The sequence below is a fragment of the Furipterus horrens genome, unplaced genomic scaffold (genome assembly GCF_987537825.1).
Source record: "Furipterus horrens unplaced genomic scaffold, mFurHor1.1.pri manual_scaffold_5, whole genome shotgun sequence".
NCBI lineage: Eukaryota > Metazoa > Chordata > Mammalia > Chiroptera > Furipteridae > Furipterus > Furipterus horrens.
The window spans coordinates 114,317,522-114,339,389 of NW_028327175.1; the positions used below are offsets into that span (position 1 = coordinate 114,317,522).

Sequence of the window (21,868 nt, forward strand, 5' to 3'; positions counted from 1 at the left end):
AGAAGTGCCTAAAAATGGGGCAAGTGCTGAGCAAGCAGCATAGTTCTCTCTCAGACCCCTCCCCCCCACACAGTGCCAAAACGTGGTGAAATGGGTTGCCCTATACTGACGAATCCCTAAGGCTCCACCACTTACAACATAACAGGAATGACAGCTCTACCTAAGACACAGAGGCGAACAAACACAGGAGCCTGTCAAGATGAGGAGACAGAGAAGTATGGCCCAAAAGGGGGAATGGATCAAGGTTCCAGTGAGAGAACTAAGCAACGAGGAGATAGCCAACCTAACAGACAAGGAGATAGACAACCTAACAGATGCAGAGTTTAAAACACTGGTGATAAAGATGCTCACAGGCTTGACAGATATGCTTGAGTACAGCAAACACATAAGAGAAGAAGTGGGCGGTGTCGGGGCGGCACTCCCCGCGCCATGGCTGCCACGCGCGGTGCTGCGGCAGAGCTGGGCTTCGCGGAGGCATCACCGGCGTGGCGGCTGCGCAGCGAGCAGTTTCCCAGCAAGGTGGGCGGGCGGCCGGCATGGCTGGGCGAGGCCAGGCTGCCGGGGCCCGCGGAGCTGGCGTGCGCACGGTGCGGCCGCCCGCTGGCCTTCCTGCTGCAGCTGTACGCGCCCCTGCCCGGCCGCGCCGACACCTTCCACCGAGGCCTATTCCTCCTCTGCTGCCGCGCGCCGCCCTGCTGCGAGGGCCTGCGTGTTTTTAGAAATCAGCTACCCCGGGAAAATGACTTTTACTCCCATGAGCCTCCTGCTGAGGAGCCCCCCGCAGAGACGGGCGAGCCCATGCGCCTCCAGCTCAAGTCCGGGCCGTGTCTCTGCCGGGTGTGCGGCTGCCTGGCCCCCAAGACCTGCTCGGGGTGTCACCGGGCGCGTTACTGCAGTAAGGAGCACCAGACTCTGGACTGGAGGGCAGGGCACAAGCAGGCCTGTAGACAGGCAGGTAATTTGGACAATACAGTTCCAGACCACAACTTCCTTTTTCCAGAATTTGAAATCGTAATAGAAACAGAAAATGAGATTGCACCTGAAGTTTTGGAAAAAGAAGATGAATCAGAGATTATAGGGAGCATGGCTGAAGCACCTGAAGGAGAACTGGATTCCATGGCAAAACATGAATCCAGGGAAGATAAGATTTTCCAGAAGTTTAAAACTAAAATAGCCCTGGAACCAGAACAGATTCTCAGATACGGCAGAGGGATTGCCCCCGTCTGGATCTCTGCTGAAAACATACCCCAAGGAGAGGATATTCCAGACTGCCCTTGTGGCGCCAAGAGAATATTTGAATTCCAGGTCATGCCCCAGCTACTTAACCACCTCAAGGCCGACACCCTGGGCAGGAGTGTGGACTGGGGCATCCTGGCCGTCTTCACCTGCACCAAGAGCTGCGGCCTGGGCGCCGGCTACACAGAGGAGTTTGTGTGGAAGCAGGACGTGACGGCCGCACCGTAGAACAGCCTCATCGAGCCTTCCAGATGCTCGTGACCTCCGAGACCTTGCTGTTCCCGTTTTAGGACTTTATCCCAAGGAAATAATCATGCCAGAGAGAGAAGTACAAAGATGTCGTTTTAGGCGTTGTTTACAATGTGTAAATGTGAGTGGAACAAAGATGTCCAGTGACGGGGAGTGACAGGAGCTGTGTGTCTGTCCCCTGGAGAGCTGGGCGGTGTCACTGATACAGACCTGTGTGCACAGTGAATGAGGCGCAGGCCTGAACCGACACCAAGATGCTGCTGTTATAGATGGTGTTCCTAGTATGATTGTATATCTTTAAAAATACTTGTACACGTGTATGTGCGTGAAGGTGCATCTGGAAGGCTGTGTACGACCTGTGAAAGTGACCAGGGTGGCGCTAAGCAAAATGAGCTTTCTACCTGTTTGTATGTTTCTTCAATAAAAATGGGTTATGTGCAAAAAAAAAAAAAAAAAAGAGAGAGAAGAAGTGAAGGCTATGCCAAGTGAAACAAAGGAAAATCCACACAAAACCAATGGTGAAGGGAAGGAAACCGGGGTTCAAATCAATGACTTGGAATAAAAGGACGAAAAAAGAGTCAACCAGTACATAATGAGGAAATAAGAATTGAAGTGAGGAGACAACATGTCAACATCCGAATCATAGGGGTGCCAGAAGACGAAGAGGAAGAGCAAGAAATGGAAAGCTTATGTGAAAAAATAATAAAGAAATTTTATTATTTAGTGAAGGAAATAAATATACAAGTCCAGGAAGCACAGTGCGTCCCAAACAAGCTAGACCCAAAGAGAACCACACCAAGACACATCATAATTAAAATGCCAAAGGTTCAAAATAAAGAAAGAATCTTAAAAGCAGCAAGAGAAAAGAAGAGAGTTACCTACAAAGGCGTGCCTATAAGACTCTCAGCTCATTTATCAAAAGAAACTTTTCAGGCGAGAAGGGACTGGCAAGAAGTAGTCAATGTGATGAAAAGCAAGGACCTACAACCAAGATTACTCTATCCAGGAAAGCTATCATGTAGAATGAAAGGGCAGATAAAGTGCTTCCCAGACAAGGTAAAGCTAAAAGAGTTCATCATCACCAAGACATTATTATATGAAATGTTAAAAGGGATTTATTTAAGAAAAAGAAGATCAAAACTATGAACACTAAAATGACAACTAACCCTGGCTGGTTTGGCTCAGTGGATTGAGCGTCGGCCTGCAAGCTAAGTGTCGCTGGTTCGATCTTCCAGTCAGGGCACATCAGAGAAGGAAAACTCTGACTCCAAAAAACCTCCGCTGCCTTGCGGCATACCTCTTCAGGGGAAAGGCTAAGGGAGTAAACCCCGACAGAAAATCCGGAGCCGGAGTCCCTAAGGAGGTTTGACGTTGTAGTCAACACCGGCAACTCCTGCGGCGCACCTGAAGCCAAGCTGTATTGACTTGTCTTTCCCTTGGACCCTTCAGCTGCGAAGAGAGGGGGGGTCTGCTGCATGGGCAACAGCAGACCCTCCATATCACCCTGCCCAGGCTCTGTAGCTTCAGCTTCACTGGAGAGGACACTCCAGTGTCATCGCAAGATGTCGATTCAACATGGGAGGAGACAGATACCGTGTCACTACCGAGTTGGACTGCACAACCATTCTCGGCAGTGCAGATAGACTCTTAAGAAGCTACACCATCGTCTCTCGAGACGGACGGCTGCCGGGGGGGGGGCGGGGGATGACAACAAACTCACAATTATCAACAACTGAATCTAAAAAATAAAAACAAAATCCAACTAAGCAAACCAGAATAGGAACAGAATCATAGGTATAGGGATCATTTGGAGGGTTATCAGCTGGAAAGGGGAAGGGGGAGAAATGGGGAAATGGTACAGGGATTAAGAAGCATAATCAATTGGTACAAAATAGACAGGGGGGAGGTAAGAATAATATAGGAAAGGGTGAAGCCAAAGAACTTATATGCACGACTTGTGGACATGAACTAAGGGGGATGGGATTGCTGGGAGTGGGGTACTGGGCAGAGGGGAGCAAAGGAGAAAAAAATGGGACTACTGTAACAACATAATCAATAAACTATACTTAAAAGAAAAGGGGCCTCTTGTTATTTCTAAAATCCACTTTCATCTGAGATAGTATAATATGATTACATCCTAGCTATGTGACCCTAGGTGAATAACCTAACCTTCCTATGCCCCACTATTTTTATAAACCCAGGGATCATATTCAATGAAATGCTGTATATGTGTAACCCAAATATAATTGAGTCCCAATTCTGCCCACTGATGCATTAAACACACATGCGTGTGCACACTCCATAAGCATTTAAGAACAAAGAAGCATTCCTTGGAAGGGGAGCACAGGTTTACACAGTGTATTATGTAGAAACAACATCTACACCTGCATCCTCCACTCAGAGCCTCTCAGCAGCCACACCACTGTTCTCTCCTCTGTGCTGCCTTTCTACCATCATCCTGGCCCCTTGCAAGCCCCTCCTCTGTGCCATGCCTCTTCCTGTGGCCCTCCAGTATAGCAGGTCCTCCCCACCCCCTGCATACTCCTCTCTTACTGAACAAAACCCCTCAGGGCTAGGAGAGCAAACTCCATCTCCTCACTCTTGTAAAGAGACTGGTCCAGTGTCCAGCATGTCACACGTACTTAATGCAAGGTAACCATTGTTGTTGTAGCTGGTGTTATTCACCAAGAGCCTACAAGTTGCTAGGAACCAGGGATTTCAAAAAAAGCACACACAGAATCTCTCCCAAGGAAGTTCACAACACATGAATAAGCCAGCATGTATAGCCTGTTCCAATTTACATGGGGCTTTTCTTCAATCAAGGTAAAAATCACATAACGTGAAATTTTACCTAAACATAATAATATTAACCATTTTAAAGTGAACAATTTGGTGGCATTTAGTGTATTATGTATTGTGTAAGCATTACCTCTATTTAATTCTAAAACATTTTCATCATCCTGGAATAAAACAAACAAACAAAAAAAGCTCATACCATTAAGTAGTCTCTCCCCACCCCCAACCCTCCAGCTGCTGGTAACCACTAATATACTTTCTGTCTTTATAGATTTGCCTGTTCTGGACATTTCACATAAATGGAATCATATAATATGTGACCTTTTATGTCTGGGCTCTTTTACTCAGCATAATGTTTCTAAATTTCATTCAGGTACTGGCTTATATTGGTACTTCATTCATTCTAGGTATGCACACCAAACAATTGAAAATAGATATTCACACAAAAACCTGCACATGAATATTCAAAGCGGCATTATTCACAATAACCAAAAGGTAGAAACAATCCAAATGTCCATCAACTGAAGACTTGATAAACAAAATGTAGTATGAACATACAACGGGGCTTTAAACATACTTAAGTACGAAGATTTTTGTGTACATGAGTTCAGCTAATGATCAGAATAAGGATGTGGAACGCATAGTATTTTATAAGCCCCATTTGTTGGATGAAAGATAAAGAATGAGAAACATTGTCAGTCTCACTGTGGCCGGGTAGGTCAGTTGGTTAAAGCATCACCCTTATATGCCAAGGTTGCAGGTTTGATCCCAGGTCAGGGAATATACAAGAAACAATCAATGAATGCATCAATAAGTGGAACAACATATCTATGCTTCTCTCTCTCTCTCTCTCTCTCTCTCATCAATAAATATTTTTAAATTAAAAAAATAAAAATAAGGAAAGATGGTCAGTCTCATGTCTCCCAGCCCTTCCTGCTACAAAATTGGCTGTGTTCCTGAAAATGTGAGTATCTTGGTCTGACTCCCTGGCTCATATCTCTCGAGGATGCCCCATGTGTAGTAATGGAGTGCAAGATGAAGCTTTTCTTGCACTGTATACAAACCAACCTCAACCTGCAGCCCAAGAGCATTTCACAGGCCTTATCAAATTCTCCCTTCCTCTGCCACCACCACCATAGGTGTTTCCTTCCCATAATGGCCAAATCACTCGTTCACATGGAATAAGGTTACTATGTCCTTTTTAAGGATCTTTGGCTTCTTATGAATCACTAATTCACTTTTCTGCACATAAACTACATTCTCTCTCATATATAGTTTTAACCTATTTAATTAGCACTCATTTACTTTTTTTTTAAAGGGGGAAAAAACACACTTTAACTATACAATGGGCTAAAATTATACCTTATGAAAAGACGTGATTGTTTCCTGACCATGAACTTTTGCTTTTATGAATTGCTAATTTGGTTAATGGGCTCATTCTGCTCTGAAATTTGCATCATGAAAATTACTAGCTTCGAAGAGTCCTCTGTGTACAACGCAGTTTGCACGTTTTGTTGTAAAGGTCACATTTGACATCGTAAAACAGCGGGCCCTTTTGAAAAAGTATAAATGTAAGAAATTAAGTGGGCCCATTGGTATAAGGTCATTGTGAAGGAGGGAGAAAAGATTTTTAAGTTAATTTTTATTCATATTGTTTATGTGTGTGCAAGCTAAGCTTGGTTCCAGGTGAATCCCTTCTCATGCCTAGCACGTTACAGGGACACTGGGGGCTAGGAAGTTTCTGCCACAACCATCAGTGGATAGTGTAGTCTCATATCAGTAAAAGAATCAATAAAAAATAAAGGGTATCATCATCTACATCTGAGTAGACTGTGGCTATGGGTAAGACAGACATTGAGATGTCAAATTATAATTTAAGTGCTATAGGGGGACACTGTGCCTAAAAGTCTTACTGTGATTCATCAGTATTTGACAACAATAAATCAAGAAGTAGTTACTGCCCCAATAGATGTGGGGTTTACTTCTGAATGTTTTAGGCTGGGTTTGTGAAGTCTTCTACAGTACACAGTATCTCTACACCTCTACGAAAAGCAACCATACTTGGTGCTTTTAGGAAGTTAGCTGGTGTTCCAGCGGGGAAATAAGGCCAAGTCCACGTGCATGGAGTCACTCCACGTGCATGGACAAGGAAACACTGAAGCACAAAGCTCGGCCACCTTCCCAAGCACCCAAGGAAATGAGCAGGATGCCCTGGCAGAAAAATGACCAAAAGTGGCCAAGAAAACAGTCATTTTTATGAAGAGAAGGGCACGGGTTAGCAGCAGGGCTCCCCACACATATGTCATAGAACTTTAAGCAAGTTTCCTGGCTAACCTAATCCTGATATCGTTCTTTTTGTTTGTTTTGTTTTGTTTTTAGAGGTAACACAGAGCTCCTCCCTACAGCACATGACCTGGGAGCAGGGAACAGATGGACTGCTAATGTGAAGACAGAACCTTTCTGCTTCCGGCCAAGCCTCCAGGAAGCCCCTCCCAGATAGGGAGGTGGACCCCCTGCCTGGGGCATTAGGGAGCTTCAGGTCAGGAGCACCATTGAAGTGGGTCCCATGGGGAGGGAAGAACCCCACAAGGCAGCACAGGAACACACCCCCCACCTCAGACTACTATTCACATTGCTCTTGGGACTGGAGGCCCTAGGAGGAAGTGAAAATGAAGAGCAGGGGGGCCCATGAGTGAGGTCTGGTGAGATGGGCCAGCAGCCTGTGCTTTTGAATAGAGACCCTTTCTAGGGGCCATATCTGGCACCAGGAAGCACCTTCCCTCTAATGCATTCTCTTCCCCAAGTCCTGGGTAAGAACAAAGGCTACAATAACACCATCAGGGGAAACAGTCCTTTGTGACCAGGACAAAGAAGGACCCCACCCCTCCAGGGAACACATGGGGCCTCCTTCCCTCCCTCCTGTAATTACCTCTAGTGAATTCCCCATTCAATCTGCATGCTGGTTTCTATTCAGGGAGAACTTGAGGCTGCTGGGAAAGGGGGGCACCAGGCACATTCATACTCACACAATCTCTAATCACAGCACCTGATGGGGATGAGCACTTGCTTATGTGAAATTTTCATTTCAATCCCAGCCTCAGATTGCACCATTTCACAGCCACGCTCCCAAGCACTTACACGCAGAAGGCTTTTCATCCTCCCGGTCCTGCACAAGTGTTACCTAATTAATGTTCAACAATGTTACCAAACCGCCCTCTTTTAAGATGTATCAACCTGGAAAGGTCTGGAATTAGGATTTTTATCTCAAATGTATTGCTTTCATGTATTTCGGATAATTCACACAGCTGCTTAAAGACAGATACTCATCGACTATAAATAGCCCCAAGTTCAAGTAGCTACACAAATAAAGCTTTCCTTATCTCTCCCGGCAGCTTCCCTTTGCTTGCTTGGGCAGTGAAGGGATCAAAAATGCTCCCTCATGGACAATTTGATGAGCACTTGGACTCTAAAGTAAATGATTCTTCAGCCAGGCAGAATAAACTACCAGTTCATGACCCTCCAGTGGCTATTCCTAAGTCTGCATCACGGCCCCCAGCCTTGATCTTCAAAGTGTGGTCCAGGCACCAATAGCCTCAGCATCACTTGGGAGCTCATTGGAAATGTAGAATAAGGAGCACCCCCCCCCCCCCCGTACCTACTGGACCAGAATCTGCATCTTAGCCAAATCCCCACGTAATTTGTGTGCTCATTAAAGTCTGAGATGTGCTGGTCTCTTGATTCTCGACCACCACTTGGTCATAAGTTCACCCCCTCACTCTGTCACCTGCTTCCTTGCTATTCCTCAAACACAGCAAGCACACCCCAGTCTCGAGACATTTGCCCTGGCTCAGTTCTCTGTCCATGTCTGCTTCCCCAGGCCATTGCAGGGACTGCCTCCAGGGGGTACCCCTGTGGCCCAGCTCCAGTTTGCAATATGAACAGTATCCCCAGGAGCTGGATGGTACAGCTACACTGAGGAAGGACCTACATAAATGCCATCTCTGAAGAAGCCTTCCCCACCATTATCGAAAAAGGCCTCTTGTGACTCTTCCTCCTCACCCCACTTTACTGTTCTTCATAGGACTCACCATACCTGTCATTATACCATATCTCTGTTCATTTAGCTTATTACCTGTCTTTTCTTGCTAGAATTTTTTCTCTATAAAATCAGGGACTTTTTCTTTCCCCCCACCCCCACCATATTTTCAGCACTTAAAACAGAGCCCATCTCATAACTGGTACAGAATTTGTGCTTGCATATGTGTGCATGTGTGCCTGTATAAGATTAAATAGTTGCGGAGAAACAAGATGGCGGAGGAGTAAGTGGAAGCTACACTAACTTCCTCCCAGAACTAGTCTGGATTTACAACGTAATTTTGGAGAAGTCATCTGGAATAACCAACCGAACACCAGCTGGAGAGAAGTCTTATAACCACGGAGAGACAGAAAAGGCCGCTACATCACAACGTGACCGGTAGGGAGTGCAGAGATGCGGAAGGGCTGGCTGGGCTCCCACGGGTGGCAGCTGAAGGGACTGAGAAACAGCTCAGCAGCCGGGGGTTCCCCCTGAGAAGGGCAGGGTCTAAACCCCCAGCTGGGCTTCCCAGCCTACAGCAACAGAGTGGAAAGTAAAATAATATCCAGCTGAGAAAAGCAAAAAGCCACAGGGTTTCTTGCTAGCTGGAGAGAAACAGCTGGAGAAAAAGAGCTCTTAAGTGGATCACATATGAAAATATTCTGCCCCCACTTACCCTGGGCACAAGCAGAGGGAAGACAGAGAGGACTGGAGATGCTTGGGGAGAGTTTGGTGTGGTGGCTTTGAGGGGAGAGCTGGGGAAGCAGCCGGCCAGGTTCCAGTGCTGACTCATCCCCACACTGCAGGCAGACCATTCCCGGCCAAGTGGCGTCAGCCTGAGGGGAAGCAAAAGCCCTGCCTACAGGAATTAAGGTGCCACACCCACAGTCCTTAAGCCTGACGGCTAATCGGAGATTGAATAGATTAACAACTAAAGGAGTCAGACAAAGGCAGTAGAACCCTGGAAGTCTCCAACAGGCTACCTAGGCCCAGACTGGTACAGGATCTGACGCCACCAGGGGCAGATCCAGGAAGTGCAGATCATTCTAAGAAGCACCAACAAACAATAGGAGTCACAAAAATGGGGAGACAGAGAAACAACCCCCCATCAAAAGGAAAGGTAGAGTCCCCAGAAAGAGTGCTAAATGAAATAGAGGGGAGCAAACTATCAGATATGGAATTGAAAGCATGGATTATGGAGAAGCTCAATGAGCTCAGCGAAGACTACAAAGAACTCCAGAAAAACTACAGTGAACTCCAGAAGAACTATAAGGAACTTACTGAGAATTATACCAGCATCAAAAAGGACATGGAAGCTATCAATAAGAGCCAGGAGGAAATGAAGAATCAGTCGTCGGCAGCCGTCCGTCTCGAGAGACGATGGTGTAGCTTCTTAAGAGTCTATCTGCACCGCCGAGAATGGTTGTGCAGTCCGACTCGGGAGTGACACGGTATCTGTCTCCTCCCGTGTTGAATCGACATCTTGTGATGACGCTGGAGTGTCCTCTCCAGTGAAGCTGAAGCTACAGAGCCTGGGCAGGGTGATATGGAGGGTCTGCTGTTGCCCATGCAGCAGACCCCCCCTCTCTTCGCAGCTGAAGGGTCCAAGGGAAAGACGAAGTCAATACAGCTTGGCTTCAGGTGCGCCGCAGGAGTTGCCGGTGTTGACTACAACGTCAAACCTCCTTAGGGACTCCGGCTCCGGATTTTCTGTCGGGGTTTACTCCCTTAGCCTTTCCCCTGAAGAGGTATGCCGCAAGGCAGCGGAGGTTTTTTGGAGTCAGAGTTTTCCTTCTCTGATGTGCCCTGACTGGAAGATCGAACCAGCGACACTTAGCTCGCAGGCCGACGCTCAATCCACTGAGCCAAACCAGCCAGGGACCAAATAACAGTGGTACCTCACAAATCCCATTACATAGTTGCAACTGCAATTTCATACCAATGCAGGGCATAACATACACTTTCTTATACACAGAAAAGGTGAAACAGCCAGCGTTTTAAATAATAACTTATACGATCTCTGAATTGAAGAACACAGTAGAAGGAATTAAAAACAGGCTAGAGGAAGCAGAAGATCGGATCAGCGAGCTGGAGGACAATGTAGACAAAAACCCACAGACAGTGCAACAAAATGAAAAAAGACTGAACAAGACTGAAGAGACTCTAAGACAGCTGCAGGACAACATGAAACGTAATAATATCCATATCAAAGGAATTCCAGAAGGAGAAGAAGAAGAGCAAGGAATAGAAAACGTCTTTGAAAAAGTAATGACAGAAAACTTCCCTAACATGAAGAGAGAAAGAATCATGCAAGTCCAGGAAGCACAGAGGGTCCCAATGAAGATGAACCCCAACAGGCCCACTTCAAGACACATCATAATTAAAATGCCAACATTCAAAGACAAAGAGAGAATCCTAAAAGCAGCAAGAGAGAAACAACTAATAACATACAAGGGAGCTCCGATAAGGCTATCATCAGATTTCTCAGCAGAAACACTACAAGCCAGAAGGGAATGGCAAAATATATTCCAAGTAATGAAAAACAAAGGCCTATAACCAAGAATACTCTACCCAGCAAGGCTCTCATTCAAAATGGAAGGTGAAATAAGGAGTTTCCAAGACAAAAGAAGGTTAAAAGAATACATCTCCACCAAACCAGCATTGCAAGAGATGCTAAAGGGTCTGCTTTAAGAAGATGAAGAAACAGAGAGAGACAGAGAGGAACACGAGTACGAAGGGGGAAAATGACAATGAATAAGTACTGAAAGAAAGAAGGACCTTCTACCATTTGCAACAACATGATTGGAACTAGAGAGAATTATGCTTAGCGAAATAAGCCAGGCAACAAAAGAAAATTACCTTATGCTATCACCTGTTACAGGAAACTAATGAACAACACAAACAAATGAGCAAAATTGAACCAGAGGTATGTAAACAAGGAATAAACTAACAGTAACAAAGGGGGAGATGGGAGGGAGAGAAGTGGTAAGAAGGGGAAGGGTCTAGTCAAAGAACATGTATAAATGACCCATGGACATGGACAACTGGGTGGAGACTGAATGTGGAAGAAGGGGGGGCAGGGTGCAGGGAAGCAAGAGGGGGAAAAAGTGAGACAACTGTAATGGAAAAACAAACAAACAGAAAAATTTTTAGTGGGGGGAAAAATAAAAATATAAAGAATAGAAATGCAAGTTCAGTGAATATTAGAAGGACAAGGATTTTCCTTCACACTGTATATATTTTCTCCCTATCTGATCCCTCCAGAATTTGGCATTCTAAAGAAGTAAGTAATGACCTAAGTTACTTTGCATAAAACTAATAAGACCAGTTGTTAATAGAGGTTTTTTGTTTTTTTTTCAACTAAGACTTTGACTGGAATGTCATGCCTAAAGGAGACATGCTTGGGCTTTGGTTGTTACCAAAAAGCCCTGAGCAACTGGGACTGACTTTCAAAGGTAATAAAAGTCCATGAAATAAAAGGCCTCGTACCTTGGATGGATGAGCGGTCCAGAGCAATCTTTCCAGGGAAGGAATGAAGGTTGTTTTCCTGAAAGATGGCTAGAAGGGACTTTAAGGCACAATGGAAAACCAGGAGGACCTGGAAAAGACAGGTGTTTACAGGCAAGGCTGAATGCCAGGTATGTGGCTCAGCTTCTGTGCCCTGAAGGGCAGACGGAAGGTCACCCTAAATGTTCCTTGCATAAGTTCCAGCAAAGCAGAACTAAAGATCATAAGTGATCGTTTGCTGCTCTTGTTGTGTTTATGCAAATGAACAGGATAAATTAAAAATGAACTTAATGCAGTCCCTTTAATGACAAGGAAGGTAATCTTAGGGAGAAAAATCACGATTCAAGGAAGATCACAATGCCCAGTGGTAGACTATAAAGTAGTGCAGCTAACCATCTTTAAAGTTTCTTTTCATTTAAAATTTGTTTTCATTTGAAAGTTAAACTAGGTCTGTGGCATTATCAAAGATGTTTAACTTACAGGCAAGAAGAATGTCAAATGCCTTGCAACTGGATGTCTTTCCAATAAGACAGTCCTACAGATTTAGAGACTTGTATGTGGGTTATGTTACATAAATTAACATGTGTTTTCTGTTTTCAAAGGGCATAAGCCTACGATCTCATTACCTGAGTGATTGTCTGTACGTATAGGCCTCACTTAATCCTGTCTGCATTGCTGCCTCCTGAGACTCAATGGTTTGGCTGAACTAAGTGGCTGGGTTGGTGAAGAACGGGGTGGTCTGTGGGCTTCACTTTAAAACTGGTTTCTCTTTTATATCCTAATGGCTTGGACAGAAAGAGCCCAGAGACCTGAGAGGAGGGAAACCTAAAATATTTCCCTCAGTCCAAACTAAGTATAATGGGCAAAAGGGTTTTGGACAGGTGAGATGTACCTGGCATACCTTCCTCCAAAGAAGCTCTTCTTTTCCCTAATGTGGGACATTGAAAAATTAATACCTGTCTTTTGTCATCTAGTGGTTACGGATTGAATGATGTCCTTTAACCCTGTTGCCCCCAGAATACAACAAGGATGCCAGCCTGTTAAACCAAGCACGCCGTTGTCCAGAGACAGCCAACCAACCTGGAGTCTGCACGATCCTTCCCCTTGTGGGAAGGCCACCCTCCCCTCCACACCCCAACTCTTATTAGGGATTTCTTGACCCAAGGGTAGGTAGGATGACAACCATGTCCAGCTTGAAGCAGCTAGAGGAGCTCGAGATCTTCGTCCATTGTCCTTTATAAGATTGTAAAGGGTCTTAAGTCTGAGAGGGAGGGATTGTTATTTTTTATTGTTAAAATATTTAACTAATTAATTAATTATTTTTAAAAAAGAAGAAGAAGAATATATGAAAGGGTGAGGCAGGAGAGCTTGTATGTGCGACCCATGGGCATGGACTTGGGGAGGGGATTCTTGGGGAAGGGGGGTGCTGGGCGGAGGGGAGTAAAGGGGGAAAAATTGAAACTATTGTAACAATATAATCAATAAAATATACTTTAAAAAAAAGACTAAATAGTTGCTCACTTCTGATTCACAATAGCTTGGGACTAATGGAAAGCAACCTCTTTCATGTCTGCAGATTCTTCAGAAAGTGATGTTGTCCAGCTCAATGCCCAGGAATACGTCCCACACCTGGGAAGTGGCCACTTCTGCTCCCTGGCTGCTACAGAAGCCCCTTTTATGTTCTTTCTACTTCTCTTGGGTGTGCATACAGCAAAGATTAACCACATCATCACCATCATATGTGACTCCAGCATTATAAAAAATAAAAAAAAAAGTCAAATGCCCAGTGAACACAACTGATTGGAAAGCGAGGCTCTTTGCAGAAAGAAATAAAGGGGATGCTTAGTTTGTCCAGTTAGCAAAATGTTTTTTACTTTAGCAGAAAACAGCTTCTAATCAAATACTGTGTGGCTTTAAAGGCCCAAGATGAATGAATTGACAATCATAATGAGGATAACAGAGTGACATCAACCCAGGGGGCTGAAGACCATCCTACACTCTGCCAAACACTCCAGTAAATACCGTCATCTTAAGTCCCAATCTGGCCCTACCTCAACAACTACAGCCTGACGGGTCACATGTATGAGTGAAACAGGACAGCTAGAGCAAGACCACAGCGCTAGAAGTGATGAAAAATGAAAACTGACCCTGATGCTTGGTGTTGGGGATGCAATGTGGAATGGTGGGGACTGCAGCCAACAGTTCATGCTCCTTATAAAGGGAGTGGCTGCTACTCAATTCCAGTTGATTAGTGTCATGTTGGGATATAGTCCCAGTGTTACCAGATCCTCTGATTTTCCAAGAGAAGCTATGAATTAATACTCTTGTTAAACCTCCTGGTTCTGAAAAAGTGACAAGTAAATCCAAAAATTTACCAACTCTGCAAGCAAATAAAATACATAGGTAGGTGAGACATGCCCATAAAGTCATACTTGTGTGAATAACAGCTTAGATATTTGGATTTCTGGCCTTTATGCAGTTTTTTATTTGTCAGCACAATTATACACTTAATAAGGGCACTTTCTGTACACACACACACACACACAAATAGGAAGCCAAGGAAAAGACCAAGTGGGTAGAGAAGGCCCATTCTGCCTCAGAATTACACATAAGCAGTTCTCAGTCCCTAGCCTAGAGATATCTAGGAATCTCACAGATTGAGATAAAGATAAGTGGGGGGAAGGGGAGGTGAGTATACAGGATAAGAATTGGCTCAGCAATCACAGGAAGCTAAATTTTTCTAAGCAAGTATGCTATCCCTTCCTCCTACAATGACCGACTGTAGAAGGAAATGACATTTTCTGTAGGAATCAAGGATGGCCATTTGAGTTGGGTTTTACAGGATGTGTAGAAGTTTTTCACAGAGGAAAGATATGATTCAGAAGAACCACAGGTACCAAAGCATCTTCCCTTCCTGCTTTCTCTGAGCTCACTCAATCCTGAACTTAATCTGCTCTTTTACCTTCCTCAGATGCCTCTGAAGCAGCCCAGTGTCCTGCTGAAGCTTTATGACATAGAGATCCAGTTTCCATGCAACAGACAGTGAATAGAAAATATATTCCCTTCTTTTTCCCATTCTAATCTTCCCCATCTAGAATCTACGGGAAATAAAAAATTCTTAATATCAAATGTTAATGGGAGGGGGAGACATAATTCCATTCCTACACTCCCACTTTCCCATATCTCTTTTAGATCCCAAACACACTATTCTGGATCACTTCCAGAGAAGCAATATGTTTATTGAGAGGAGCAGGGGGTGTGGCAGGCTAGGAGACTGTTCCAGGCAGCAGCAGGCAAAGGTGTGGGAGGGTGAAATGGACACCTCTGCAAATCCCAGCCTACAAAGTCAGGATGGCTATTCGCCATGCAGCCATGCCTATGCCTGGGTTGTTTGCTCACAAACCACCTTGATCAAATAGGCTTTAGCATCTTTAGTCACAGCCATGTCATGGGGCAGGGTAGGATAGTGGTGACAGAATCAAAATGTCTGCGTTAGGCTCTAGGCTTTTCCACCCATACCTATGTAGGGAGGATAAGTTACAGTACCTCTCCACACTCCACTCTTTTTAACCATAAATTGGCAGTAATAATTGCTCCCCTCCATAAGATGATAGTAGTCATTAAATAATCATAGGTACCACACTTAGTACTGTATATAGGAATGATTAATCTCTGTAACATTCACTATGATTGATTCCTTGTTGCCTTCAGTTATTTAGAAAAGGAGCTCTCATATGGGGGGCTAGAGTGGGGTGGGAGTGGGGGGATTGTCCATTCTACCCAAAGGATATGGCAGCCATGGGAATTCCATCATTCTATCAAATCATTCTGGGTGGACACATTTCAAAAAACTGGGCTCCCAGGTGCTTTCCCAAAGAGGCATGGTGTTCAGCCAAAGAAATAGTGGCATGTCCTCCAGGGGACAGCAGCTGGCCACTGTGAAGGGGTAGTAGAATCCCTGGAATCCAGAGTGGGTGTAAACCCAGCTGCTCTCAGTCCTTACTGCTCAACCAAGGACAGATGGTCTTCCGCACAGGTGCAGGAGTTCAATTACTGCTTGGATGTATGACTCTCACTCCACCCTCAGGGGTTCTTCCCCAACACATTTCTTAGTGAACTAATGGATTGGCCAGAAATGGAAAGTGACCAAATGATGCCAGTGCCCCGCATAGTGCAAGGCACAAAGGGGTCACTCCTTAAATAGTTCATAACTAAATGAAAATTATTTTTTTAAACTGTATTTGTAGAGCGCACACTCAATGCTCAGCAATGTAACTAGATATGTTACATTAAGCACATTTTAAACATTCATTCCTTAAGCCCAGACAACCCTACGAGTAGATTTTATTGTATCATCTGAAGCTCAGAGACATTTTCTCATAAGGGGCACCTATAGAAAGTAGCAGAGCAGCAATGAGACCCTTAGAAACCTGACTCAAGATCACCTCCCTCACTACAATTGGGGTTGGAGGCAAGGGTTGTTCTAGAAATATGCCGCATACCCCACCCTGAATTAGGATACAAAGCTTAATTGTCAGAGGCTGTTTGAAAGCCCATTTTAGGTTGATTTGCTTCTTGCTCAGTGCGTGTCAGCTGCTGCCCAGCATGATAGCTTATTTAAAATATTGGGTAGAAATAAGAGTCACTGTGAAATTAGTTGTAGACAAGCTCAGAAACTGCTAATGATGCAGAGATAATAAGGGGATTTGCAGAAAACACTGATATTGCATTATGATTAGTGAGCAGAGTGTCACCCCTTGAAGCCTGTGGGCCCCAGCTCCCACCAGAAGAACAAATGCATATGCATTAGCAGCACATTCTGGTAAATCCAGGCTCCTGAGGCCAGCAGGCTCAGGCCTCCTGGTCAGAGGCTCAGAGCTCAGCTCTGATTTGCAAAAATGATTAATTGGTGGGTTTTGAGAATGAGAAATGTTTACTTCCTAGGTCTGGAAGAAACCAAAGTCCAGTCCTGAATCAAATTCCCATTTGAAAACAAAACAAGCAGGAATAGCTCTGAAAGGCAGTGTTGATGTCATGCCTGGTCCTGCCCAGGGCTCCTTAGGTTGCTCTCCCAGGGTATAAGCTCAAGTCTACCAAGAACTCCACTAGTTCCATATGCCTGCATGCCTACAAGCGTTGGTTGTCAGCCCTGTGCACCACAGTGGCGAGACCAACTGGTATTTACTGACATCTTGCCATACTGGTTAGTGAACAATGGTTGCCTTGACCTTCCCGAATGGCCCTAGGATCACCGTCCCAACCTCTCCATGACCCAGCAATGGCTGGCACCGTGAAAGTCCTCAGATCCTACTCTAGCACTTTGGCCAGCATTCATTCTGATCTCTGGTGTCCATGCCTGATGGGTTAAATATTTTTAATATTACCCCTCCATACCTAGCCTCAGACATGCCTGGTTAAAGTATCTATAACATGAGAAATAGGCTAGAATCCTCTAGAAAAGCCTAATGCTACAAATCAACACAACCCATGTCTTACTCTGGCTGGATGTAGCCCCCAGTATTTACAAATGTGCCCAAGATGGCAGTCTGTTTGTGCACCCAGTATGTGAAATTTGGCTAAGTTACAGTCTCTGCATTTTTGGCAAAGAACGGGGAAAATGCAAATTGTATGCATGTCAATGACTAAGTCACCTGCATAATAAGATGCCAGAAAGTTTGAAGCTAAAACACTTATTTACATGAAAAGCAAATCCGTATGGGACACATTATTTCTCTCCTTCACATCTCAACACATTTGTCACTCAACGCCAGAAAACTCTACTCGAGGAAGTCTCTCCAGTCCTTGGCCCTATTTCCATTCTCTTTAGCTTTCAGCTTAACTCCTTGAGGGATGGAGGCCATCAAGTGTTCAAAATAGATGCTACTACTTTGCTGCCTAGGGAACCACATTCAGAAAGAGGGATAGGCTGGGAAGATCCAAATCCCCACCATGCCAAAATTGTTTGTATGATCCTTGTACAGAACGTAAATTATTTACCAGTAGTCCCTCTCTATATCGCAGTTCACGTATCGCAACCTCACTGTATCGCGGGATTTTTAAAAATATTATATTTAATTATTTATCGCGGATTTTTCGCTATATCGTGGGATTTTGCGGTACTGTATATGGATGTTGTTAAAGTTACGTAGGTTTAAGAGCATAGAATAAATGTAAGGTTCCTACTTCACAGGAGGGTCTAGAATGTAATACTCAGGATAAGTGAGGGAATACTGTATTCAATTTATGTGGTGAGGCTGATACAGCTGAATAGCTTGACATTCTATCAGATGGTTGACCACTGATACAATCAGTCCTTTTCTTTTAAATGTGATGAAGTTGTACACAGAAGTCAAAAGCAAAATATCAAAGAAAGATGGGGAGGGAGTATGGTTCAGTGATGGACTATGAATGTTGTTGTGTGGGCTGCCAAACATATTTTCTACATTTCCCTTGCAGTAGCAGACACTGGGTCTTCCTGAGTACATGAAAAATCATGTGACCCAGTCCTGACCGATCATGTTAATTCTCTTCACCTGGACACAAGGATTGATGGGGGTTGGGGAGGAGACTAGGTTGGCCAAGGACAGCCAATCAGAATCCATCCTGGGGTTGACATATAAATGCTATGAGTAGAAGATTCTCTTTCCTCTGCTGTTGCTAACTATGAGGTTATAAATCCAGGAGCTGGTGAATATTTTCCCTACCATCTATGCTGTCTGGACAGAGTCTGTCTGCTGAATGAAGCCAATCAGAAGTGAAAGCTAGATGGAGAGAGCACAGGGTCCTGACTCCTGGTTCTGCACTCCAGCTCCCTGGTTGCCACAATTCTTCCTTAACTCTCTGGATGACCCAGGATCCTTCCAAACTATGTAAGCCAATAAATTCTCCTTGGCCTAAATGACTTGAAGTAGTTGCTGTCACAGAAAACATCCTGACTTGCCCTCAGTTACAGAAAAGATAGATAGACATCTTAATCACACTTAGGTTTTGGATAAAATATATTATTACTTTGTACAAGTTCTTCAATTTTGTTTTTCCCTTTGCAATTTAAAATGATTAATTAGTTTAAATCTAGAAAGTAGCCAATTAAAACTAAATAGTCTCTATTTTTGTCTCAATTGAATTTGAGAGTCCTGATTTCTATCACTTGTTTGAGCATTTTAATTGGCCCATTTTCTACTCAGTATAAAATATTAAGGACAGAAATGAAATAAAATAGTCAAAAAATTGCTGTAAGAACAAAATTTCATACCTTGCTAAAACTGAATTGGTAGCTAGCAGACAACACCAGCATAAAATAACCCAGAATGTTAATTTGCTGAAAAGTAAAGAATGAGGGTCATTTGAAAATTGGACCACAGAGAGTGCACCAAAACTGAGTCACTCATTTAAGTTCAAGCTTTCAGGAGGCAGCAAAGGGAACACTCATGAGGTTTTGCTAATGGTAAGGAATCTGCCATGGCCATCTTTCCAAGTAAGGGATGAGGTTGCTTTCCTGAAAGATGGCAAGGAAAGAACCTCAAGATATTTTGGGAACTTCAAGAACTTGAGGAATCCACCCAAACTAATATGTATTTCAGGCAAAGTCAGATGGCAACTGTGTGGCTTGGCTTCTTTGCCCTGAGAAGCAACTAAAGCTCCATCTGAAGGTTCCTTGTAAAATTCCAGCAAAGCAAATTTCAAAGAGCTTATATGATCAATTACTATTCTTGTTGTGCTCATGCAAATAATCAAGCCAAATTGAAACTAGACTAAATGCGGACTCTTTGATAAAATAAGGGGAATTTAGGGAGAGAAATTGTGCTTCAATGGAAATCACAGTGTCTAATCGTCACCCACAAACTACTTTTTCTAGTTTCCTCCCAAGCTAATGTTTCCTTTTTTTTTTTTCTTTCATCCTTTGACTTGGAATTATTGAAAACCATTAATACAGTGTCAGCCATACAGAATTTACCTACTATTCCACCTCTCCATTTTGGGGATTTTAAGGTGAATATCTGGTCCTAGTTTTCCTGGCTAATTCCCTTCTTAGGACCTATAGCAGCCTTTTTCTTTATTCTTGTTTTCAGTCCATGTCTCCTCAGATAGCTCATGCCCTTCATTCAACAGAGCATCCTAGCTCTGGGAGATTTCCTCCACAAATGAACTCCAGCCACAGCTCTTGCTTTTTGGGCATCCAATTCTACCCTCTTCTCCTTAATGACACACACCTGGACCCACAGGCAGGGACAGCTTTATACCCCTAGCCCACCTGAAGTAGTTACAAAAGAAGAGACCTTTACCCCTACTCCCCAAAACCAAAACTGGGCCAGGTCATTACAAATAAATCCATTTTAAAACCAGAGAGGGGAATGAAAGGATAAAGTCAATGCCATTTGCTATCCTGGCACCATTTGCTGAGCAGGCTATGGCCTTGTTAAACACGACTGCCGTTCTACTCTTCTGAGCTTCTGTCCCCAGGACTGGAAATAACTGGAAAGCAAGAACAGAATATGACTAACCACTCCCTACATCCACAGGCAGAAGATAACATTGGAACAAACTTCAGCCTCATGTTACAGAGCCCCCAATAGCCCAGGGACCTCACAACAGCAACCCCCCACCCTTTTAAAATTAAATTATAATCTAATAAAAGCTCAAAGCCACCACCCCTCAGTGCTGGTATGTCTCTCCACACCATGCCACTCTCCTTTCTCAGTGCATGAGTAAAAACTTTACTCTATACAAAAAGTAAAAAATAAAAAATGCATCTAGATTCTCTTATAAGTGAGAACATATGGTATTTTTCTTTCATTGCCTGGCTTATTTCACTTAGCATAATATTCTCTAGTTCCATCCATGCTATCGCAAAAGGTAGGTATTCCTTCTCTCTTTAGAACCAGAGGCATAAAATCAGGAAACAGGCTGACAGCTGTAAGAGGGGAGAGGGCAGATGGGGGCCGATTGAAAGAAAGTGAAGGGATTAGTCAAAGAACATATATGAAGAACCCATGGACATGGGCAATAGTGAGGGAACTGATTACAGAAGTTGGGGGTGGGTTGGGTGGGGGGGTAAAGAGAGGAAAAGTGGGATTACTGTAATAGCATAAACAATAAAATATCTTAAAAAAATATTTTTTAAGCAGAAAAAAGTTGAAACTTAAATAAAAAAAGAGTGCATCTAGCTAGGCTTTAGGATAAGAAAAGAAACCCCAACTGTGTGGCTTCAGAGAGAGGAGTGGTAGTTTTGAGATATTAACTTATACCAGTACCAGTATACAGTTGTTGTTAAGATCACAGGCCCTAGAAGAAGGGGAAATGGATTGGTTTTCCTAGGTATGTTTAAGAAAGTTACTTAACTTCAATGAGCTTCAATTTCCTCACCTGTTAAAGAAAGGTTATAACAGTACCTACCTCACAGGGATGAAGGGAGGGCTAATTCTAGATCATCTTTGTCATGTGTTAGCACAGTGCCTGCCATGTAGTAAGTGTTCACGAAACCACAGTTACGGTGCTTACTATTGTCACCCCTCCCACTATCTCCTTACAAGCTCTGAAAGCAGAAGACAAAAGAAACACAGGCAGATTAGGTGGCTTTGGGGAAGACTAGAGGTGATGGTTATTTCTGGATGAATCACTGCTGATACTACACATAACAACAAAATTCAACTTTTTCTAAAAGACAGTGAAGCCCTTGCCTTGCTGTACAATAAAATGATAGCAATACAGCACTAACAAAATCCGCGGTTCTCATTTACTGAGCCGTTACTATGCTAGGCACTTTTTATCTACTTAATTTGACCTTCACCACAAAAAAAAAAAAAAAAGTACAGCTGTCTCCATCTCACAGGGGACAAAGGAACAGTGACCAAGAAACAGCTCAAAGGGGTAAGATGACTTGCCCAAGGGACACAGTGATGTGGAGTATGAACCCAGCAGGCCCAGCTCCCAAATTCATCCCTGCTCTCATGTACCAGACCATGGCTAGTTGAGTTTGTTGTCTTGTGATATCTTCCCTAATATAAA

General features: G+C 43.9%; 1 pseudogene; it reads left to right on the forward strand.

The window, feature by feature from the left end:
- The first annotated feature begins 429 nt into the window (after positions 1–429).
- LOC150009309 (uS5 assembly chaperone PDCD2 pseudogene) lies at positions 430–1,930 on the forward strand (annotated as a pseudogene).
- The last annotated feature ends 19,938 nt before the right edge of the window (positions 1,931–21,868 follow it).